Source organism: Pyxicephalus adspersus, chromosome 12 (genome assembly GCF_032062135.1).
Source record: "Pyxicephalus adspersus chromosome 12, UCB_Pads_2.0, whole genome shotgun sequence".
Lineage (NCBI taxonomy): Eukaryota > Metazoa > Chordata > Amphibia > Anura > Pyxicephalidae > Pyxicephalus > Pyxicephalus adspersus.
The window spans coordinates 9,813,404-9,822,432 of NC_092869.1; the positions used below are offsets into that span (position 1 = coordinate 9,813,404).

The following is a 9,029-nucleotide window of genomic DNA, read 5'->3' on the forward strand; positions in this document are numbered from 1 at the left end:
GTGTAGACGGGCGTTAGCGGAGCTTGGCGCATGTGTATGGATTGTGAGATGAGTCAGCCCGGCTCTGGGATCTGTACATTGTATTCCTGCTCCATGGTATAGCAAAGATTTGTGCAGTTTCTCTGTTTGTTTGTTTATAGGAGAGGAGGGAGGGATCTCCAAGTGTAACATGTCTATATCTTCAGTGTAATTGAATCGGATGTTTACTAATAATTACACACCAAGCACTCTGATTTGGCTGCTGTAGGACGTCTGCTTTCCCGGCATCTCATTTACTAAATGTATTTCATAAATCACTAAACCAGAGAAGAAACGCTATGAGCCGGGGATACTGCAAGGGGAGAAAATGCTAGGCAAGGGTGCAGTAACCCGGGGCAACCAGAGATGGAGACAGTAACCCAGGGTAACCAGGGACTCACCCATTAAAGTACGTGTGTGATTGGTTGCCGGTGACCGCACATCATAGCTATGAGCGCTGTTACTAAATGCATAGCACACACTGCAATAAATCCACAAAAGGCAACATAATAATAAAACATTGCTATATTTATTAATAACATAATTGCATGCTCTTGCATTTTAGACTTTTGTTCCTATTATAAGTATTATTATTTCGTTTTTATAATATTATGTCTTTGTTATAACATTATTATTACTACTTGTATATTATTTTAACCTTTTTTATTATATGGATTGTTGTTATTTAATTATTATTATTACCGCTACTACTTTTATTTTATGTTTATATTTCTAGTATATTATCATAGTACTTTATATATTATTTTATAACTAAGAAATGTTTGTTTACTTGTAGGAAATGTATTTGCGGTATTGTTGTTTCTTCTGTATGAACATAAAAGATACATAGTATTATAATGTAAGATTGTTGTATAGAATTCAGAGATACAATGTATGGGATGGAATAGGAGGATGCACAACCTTCCCTCTGATAGTGGCTGCGACTCACAAAATATAAATACCTAATAATAAAAAAGATAATAAAATAATATATATAATTTATTATATATAATATAAATATAAATACATTTAAAATGGTATATATATATATATATATATATATATATATATAAAATATATATATATATATATATATACACACACACACATAGATATATATATATATATACACACACATAGATATAAATACTAATATGGTCCCCACAACCCCATTTTGTCTCCCTACCTAACACCAGTACATTCACATCATACGGTATCGGTAAACAGACACACATCAATACAACTAAAACTAGAGTCAAATGTAAGATGAGGGTGTGTGGTGCAGTCATGAAGTCATCATGGCACAGATGATGGTACATGTGTGTACAGGACTGCTGACAATGTGATAACATAACATGAGGAGTGTTAGTCATTCATCAACTGCACAACTATGACACACACCCACACACAATATATATATAATATATATATTATTATATTATATATACACACATATATTATAGTATAATACACACACACATATATATATTTACATAAACAGAACATCAGAACATCATACAATAAACACACACAATATATATATATATATATATATCTATATATACCATTTTCCATTTTAAGTATAGTATGTTACCCATAACACATGATTATACACAGATATATTAAAGTTTAAAACATATACAAATATATTTACATAAACAGAACACCATACTGTAAACACACACACATTAATATTATTACTACACAGGCTAATAGAACAGTTTGTAGCCTCAGTCACTTTTCCCAAATCTGGCATGATATTTTAATTCAGCCTCTACATATACATACTACAATAATACAGGCAATTATACCAGCATGTAAATACACACATATACACACATTCTCCACTTGCACATATCATCAAATAAATAAACAGCACAAGTTTTATTTCTGATTATGTTAGGTTACAAACTTTATATATATAAAATTTGTTTGTAACCTAACATCATCATGTTTATTTACTTAGAAAGATGTCTATATATATAAATAAAAAATAAATATAAAAAAATCAGACATAATATTTGATTTTTATTATTTACCTTTTTTTTTTTAAGACACAGTTTGAATTTTTTGACCACATGTGCATTCGTGAATAAAGTGAATTTTTATATAGTATTTTTAATGTTTTTTTTCTTCTCCCTCACAGATCGAACTGCTCAAAAAGAAGAAAGGAGCAATAAAATGTCATTTTTCATTTCAGAGAAATGTTTGTTTAAAGAGGCTGGCCCCTGTTGATGACAGCAGGAAATTTACATCAAAACGTGGACGGTTTATGTGGATTTATTTATTTAACCAATGGACCTTTCGCTTAAAAGGTTTGTATTCGGTTTGAAGATCTTTCCCACAAGTGATGTGTTACTAAATATAATGCCATTTTCCTGCAATTAAAGAGATTATCTGCAGCTTGCACCACAGTGACTTATTAATGTGCTCAAGATGCATGGAAAATATTTATTTCAGCTAATTTTAAGCTGTTTGTAGCATGGAGGATGTAATGTCAAGCTAAGATTAGATAATGTGTCTTAAAAACCACTCAAGAGTTATCAGCCTCAGTACAGATAGGTAGATAAGTAGTGAGATAGACATAGATAGATAATAGATAAAAAAGGAAACCCCTTCTGATAACAAGGAATTAATAGAAAAACAGGTTTAAGGCACTTATGGTAGATGAAATTTTTTTATATCTATTAAAAAAACTTTTTGTTTTGGAAATTATTGCACAATTGGGTGTTTTTTTAATACTTGCTTCAGTTCAAATTTTTTAATAAAAGTAATTTTACAGCTTGTCTTTACTTCAAATGTTTTAGATAGCAAATATAAATAAAATTATTCTGGTAAATCACCAATTTTACAAATGTCCAATAATTACAATATATATATATAGATAATATATAATAATATATATAATAATAATAATATATATATATATATATATATATATATAGATACTTATGTGCATCTATTGCTTACCAACCATGTGTGAGCAAGTGATATCTGATGGATATAGCAGTGTTTACTACTCCCTTGTCCAGTGCTTTATGCCATATGTGTCATGAGTAGTATGAGGATAATTTACAGGTTATTTTTTAACAGCCTCTAGGTTTTGGGATTATTAGAGCAATGGTGGATTATTTACTAAAAGGCTGTTCACTTAGCAAGGGTGATCTTTTTTTTGCAAAGCACATATTGTGGTAAATATAGTAAATTTATATGCAAAAAAAGAAAAACAAACAAAACAAAACAAACTCACATTTTTTTTCTTACATTTATATATTTATATATTTATTATATTAATTTTAATTCCTTTAGTTGGTCAACCTTTTTACCATGAAAAAAATAAGACTGGGGTTGGCTGATACAAAGTAAGAATATACCAATCAAGAAATTGATTCAATCTATCTATATTTATAAACCTTTTTAGCATTTATTAAAGCTGCAGAGGCAAGGTAAGTTCATTTAGCAAACTGAATGCTACTAAATAAGTTGAACTTGTACCTGTTCTTAATACCAAATCACAAGGGAAATAAAGGACTTTTTCTATCATCAAATAAAGATAATATTAACTTTGCAACTTTGCAGTGAACAATCTTTGCTACCTTTGTAAATAAACCCAACAGTGTGGAGAGTTTATACTTTAGTATGTGTATTTAGAATGTAATAAAAATGCACAATACCTACTGAACAAAATAAAACGAAAAAAGTTGTCTATCAAGTTTCCCTTCTTTTTTATTTTATTTATTTTTTGGTTGGTTGTTTGTTTGTTTTTAACCTTTTTGTCTCAGCGGAACTTTAGCCAACAATCATATATTTTCAAACAGGTTAGTTTTCTTCCATGCATCTTCTCAGTTCTTAGACATTGATATATAATATATCCCATGCAGGAACTCACAGACTTAATAATACTGGGGGTTAGGTAAGTACACCTCTACACGTTTAGTGTTTTGGCTAATGTTGAGAGTTGAATATATGCGTTACCTGTTTAAAGTTATTGGACATGTTAAGGAGACATACCTACAGGTCTTTGCAAGCAGTGAAGATGAAAACCACCTTGATATACAGAATAATTTTTATGCACATTAGAAATATTCCTAGTCACTGACATACACTACTAATTCTTCCTATAATAAACCAATGTAAGGCTATACAATACATTTATCTGGATTTTAACTTCAATTTTAGAGTGGATTTTTAAAGTATTATTTGTTGAATGTGAAATATTCTAAAGTAACACAACAATATGTCGTAGTTGTGAAAAATATTATAGGTCCATCTACATCAGTTTTATTTATCAAGTTTCATAGAAGCTATGCTGGGGACAGCACTGGTTCCATTTGAGTGATATAGTAATGAAGTATTCTTGTTGCTTAAATCACTCATTTTATATTTGCTATAAACATCCAATTATGTGCAGTTTGAACATTTGTATTTTCTTCCATCCCTCTGCAGATAGTTGGATGTTTAACACAGATTCACCTAATACTAACCTAAGACTAACACCTAATGCTTCAATAGTAAGAAAATAATTTCTTTGCTCCTTAAATACAATTTTCTTAGTATTTATTTTTAAAGCTGAATAGATTATAAATATGAAAATATGACAGTGAGAAAGAAACCAACATTGCTCTTCCACAGGAGGGAGCCGTAAACACCAGGGCAAAGGTTTTTTGCAGCGACCAATAGAAATTCTTGTATAGTGACAAAACAGTTGAATGGGGTTTCTAAGAAATGGTTTGGTTTCATTACAGATAACATAAACTCAGCCAGGCTTTTTGGGTTACTGTAAACTTATTTACTTACATTTTATATAAATGGAAATAAATGTCATACAGCCCTAGGTCTAGACACGAACGGTGGCAAAGAGGCTACAGGGGATATGCAGCATGGAGCACTGATGTAAAAAAATTAAAAAACTGCCAAATCATGACAATTGTACTTTTTTTCACTTTACTTTTTTAATGGCAAAATGTTTATTGGATAAAAACAAATATAGCATACCAATATGTTTAAAGTTAATTGCAGGGGGTCCAATGGCACCATGTCCACAGTATAAAAAAATAATTTATTTATGGAAACACTAAATGGTTTAAGTAATATGGAATAGACATTTATGACCACCTGCTAACTTTTTGTAAAGCCCATCAACATGGTACTCTCCTTAACACTGCTTCAGAATTTAATCCCTGCTGATTTCCACTTATATTTTAACTTTCATTCCAAAAAAAAAAAAAAAAAAAAAAAAAAAGGCATTTTTTAAAAAAAAAAAAAAAAAAAAAAATTGGCCCTATCTTCAGAAACATTATATACAAAGAATACAATTACAAATTTAGCATTCCTCGTAGTCTGCTGAAAAATGTTGCATATTCATGCATAGGGAAGGTACATTTGTATAGCATTTAGTATCATGGAGGGGGGACTGTTCAACCATCCATTCTGAATTATATTTCAAATTTCCAATTGATGGTCATTACTATAGAACACCAAAACTATAGGCGTGTGCATGCTCCAGGGAGGGACATCACAAGCCAAAAAGTGCTTAACCCCCCAGCGGTATTCCCGAGTGTGACTCGGTGGAGGGGGGTGGATTTTCAATGCAAAATCGGTGTTCCCAAGTCACATAATTCAAATAATTGAAATTCAAACAATACAAATAATTTTGTAAAAAATTATTTGTATTGTTAAATACAAAAATTATTGGATGCAATACAAAATAGCTGTATTGAGTCGAATACAAAGAAATCTTCATACTATGTATATATAATTATATTATATATAATATATGCCTCTGTACAGTTGTATTACATGTTTACCTTTTTTTTTATAACAGGTTTTTGTGTTTTTTTTTTTAATTTATTATTAAATTTATGAACTATTGGACATATTTTGGTGAGTTATGCCTAAGAATTATAGGCCTACAATGTAAAAGAAATTTCCATGAAAAACATTGTACCGCTTTTTGCATGGAAATAGGGACAGAATTAGACCGCTAGGGGAGTTAATGACAAAATTTTACCTAATAATGGCAGCAAAGGGTTCAACCACTAATATGAATATTCTGAAAAAGGAGGCATTCCTGCAGATGAGCCAATTTAAATCCAGTTTAAAGGAAACCTTTTATTACACATAGGTTGATATTGATACCTTCCCTTTCTGAAATGCCAGTTTACCAAACAGGAGTAATAGTAAAGTAACAATGGCAGACCACAGTATTATTTACGTGTCTAAATCAGTACAATTTTTTATATTTGGTAGCCACACAGTATTTTGGTGAACCTGTTATATTCAAATATACACACACAAGTTGTTCTGAGTATTAAGAATGTTGGCTGAACCTCCCCACTAAACTTTGCTGCAGCAAAATCTAATAAATTCCTAGTATGAGCTGCAGGGTACTGCCATGGGGTACATGTATCAGGAAATATAGTATGACATGGCAAAGCTGAATATACCTAAATAATTCAAATACTTCTTGCGGATGGACCTTGTTTAGACATGAAACCTAAGTGGTCAAGTGGAAAATGTAGGGGGCAGTGGTCATAAAAGCCCCTTTCTCTACCATACCACACCCCATGCCTTCCCCTATCATTGGGGTTTACATAATTAAAAGACATGGCCTCCCCACATTCGATTTCCTAAAAAAGGATCTGGGGATCTGTTTGGTGGTGGGTATAATAAAATATGGAAGCTCACTTTATTAAGGAATTAAGCTGCGTACACACGTGCAATAATTATCGCTGGAAACAAAAGACTAACGGCCGTTCATCAGATAATCGCTAACAAAAAAAGTACACAATGATGCGGATGAACGAGGATTGTGGCTGGAATGAACGACCGTCCTGGTGGGATCTGATTGGGCAACGATCGTTCGCAATCTATTGTGTGTACGGTCGTTCAGTGATCTCGGATGGTTCTGCAGTACACTTTCTCCTTTACATGTCACTTCCTGCATCGTTCAAACGATCGTATCTAGCGTGTACAATATTGGTGGATTATATTTAAACGATCGCATTGTTACAGCATGTACAGAATTGTGCACAATACAATCGTTTAAAATAATCGTGCATAATTGTTGATCTGTTTGTTTTCCAACAACAAATATTGCATGTGTGTACGTAGCTTTAGGAATAAGTTACATTAGTACTCCTTTTCTTTTTTCACAAGTTAAAGCCAACCAAGTCACCATGTATCGTAATTAGGACTTCACTTTTTTTCAATACATTGTTACATATCCAGTGCTGCCAATATCATGGACCTCTTACTGTACTTCAGAGATTATACCCAGAAATTCCAGAACGACAATATTAATGGTAAGGTCACCAGGTATTAATTTAATATAAGCTGCAGGTTTAAATGTATTTTTTTAAATGCAACAAAAACATTAAAAGCCTACATAAGAATTTTCGGAGACATTCTTTTGTAAATATTGGCCTCAGATAGACACCCCGCATGTATTTATTTAGTTATATGGTACCATTATGCTTATTAGCAGACATTAAAACAAAGTCAACCCCCCATGCCTTGTTTAATTAGGAGTTTTTTCAGTGTATTGTTTCTCATTTCACCCAGGTCTTGGGACAGTCTCAAGTGGTCGGCCTATCTGCAGCTGATGACAGCCCAAGGTGTGACTTCCCAGGGGGACTTGTGAATAGGACACCAGGAGAATACACACATTCTTCAACAAGACTCCATGTGCCCTTGTGTGGAAAGAGAATGGGAGCCAAACAAGACCAAGTTGGTTGCCTGGGGTCTAAACATGAGTTTCTCTCCTCTGGAACAGAAAAACCTTCTTTGTCAAACCTGTTAGTGCTTTTGTTCTGGGAATAAAAGCTAAAGACAACTTGCACAGCCTGAGCTGGGAACTCTGCCTTAAATCCGGACCTGACACTATTCACAAGCTCTTGACAAGGACAAAAAAGGGGAAATTAGGCCTAAAATCTAGCAGGCAGATGTCCAGGGTTAAAACAGGTTATTTGTTAATTGCTTTTGTGTTTTTTAAGGGGAGGGAATGGATGGCTGAGGAAGAGACCTGTTTGAAAAATAATAAAATACAAAAAGTTAGCACTCCACATGTGATGTGATTCATTTCAGAGTGATTCATATTTCCAACGATTAATATGGATGAGTTAAACGGGTGCAAGCTGCATTGGGTCGGCTTGCCAATTAAGGGATAATGTGTAGGACAGTGTGAATAGCTGTCTCTCTCGGCAGACCAGACAAAAACATCCCCGTCTATCGAGACACTCCATCGGAGGACCAAACTGCACGAGAGAATTTTAATCGCCCAGCAGCCCGAGATTACCCCGGTTAGCAAATGTCTCACTTACACTTGAAGCTAACGTGTTGCAACGTGGGCGAGGGCCAAGAAGAGTTAATTTCAGACTGATGAGTGATTAAAAATCTTTTGTTTATTTTATGGCTTAAAGAGAACCAGTCATCAAACCATTTATTTCAACAATCATCTTCCAATAAGTTTGTAGATGTATTTATTGTATTTTAGGAGTGTCATTCACCTGTAAAAATCACTGTTGTGTACATATCCAAAACTCAAAGTAATTAACCCTAGTACCGTTTATCAAGGGACATTTTATAGTTTTTGTTGCTCACCCGTTCTCCTGGTTGCTACATAAATGGGTTATGTAGGGAGATGAAAGGTATATTTATTAAGTATTTAAATGTTCAGAGGCACAATGCAAGTTAATACAATTTTTTTTATGGAAAGACTGGGCAGCTATCAAAACATGACTACTGATAATCTGTGTTTTTGGTGATAGGTCCACTTAAACCAGCCATTCTATATCAGTGTTCAGCCTAAACCATTCCCATCAGTGCTCAGCTTCACTTTAAACATGTGTGATTGGGCATTTATACCTGTCTGATTGCTTGTCGCCTCTGAGTTGTTAATCGATCCTCCAGGATGGATTGACAAATGACATTGGGGGATCGCTGTCCATATGCTAGAAATTCCCCCAACACTATTATAAGTGTTCATCTCATGCAAAAATAATCTAGTATGT

The 9,029-nt window shown here is 33.1% G+C and overlaps 1 long non-coding RNA gene across 2 annotated transcripts in view; it reads left to right on the forward strand.

Annotated features, from left to right (window-relative positions):
• Positions 1–8,557, forward strand: part of LOC140342344 (uncharacterized) — a 30,185-nt gene extending 21,628 nt beyond the window's left edge. The window contains exons 2-3 of one of the 2 annotated variants that reach the window (XR_011923041.1): positions 2,165–2,333; positions 7,582–8,557. This is a non-coding gene — a long non-coding RNA (uncharacterized lncRNA). The remainder of the gene's footprint in view (positions 1–2,164; positions 2,334–7,581) is intronic. The other variant, XR_011923042.1, reaches the window with a different exon arrangement.
• Positions 8,558–9,029: the final 472 nt, after the last annotated feature.